Genomic DNA, 305 nt, shown 5'->3' on the forward strand with positions numbered 1-305 from the left:
AGTACCAGCAAAGTAATAAGCTGTTTGATGGATATTGCCGAAGGCGAGGGTCCTTATGGGGTGTATGGGGGGGGGAGCAGCAAACCCCACCATGTCTTCTATTTCTTCTGGTTGTCTTGGCTTTGCTGCTGCTGCTGCTGCTGCTGCTGCTGCTGCTGCTTCTGCTGCTGCTGCTGCTGATGAGGGGGAGGGGGAGGGGGATGCTTCTTGGGCTGCTGCAGCAGCAGCAGCAGCTGCTGCTGCTGCTGCTGCTGATGGGTCAGATAGAAAAGCAGAAGAAGAACCGCTTAGTGTTGTGCTGCTGC

Source organism: Eimeria mitis, genomic scaffold, assembly GCF_000499745.2.
Source record: "Eimeria mitis Houghton genomic scaffold, Emh_scaff8712, whole genome shotgun sequence".
Lineage (NCBI taxonomy): Eukaryota > Apicomplexa > Conoidasida > Eucoccidiorida > Eimeriidae > Eimeria > Eimeria mitis.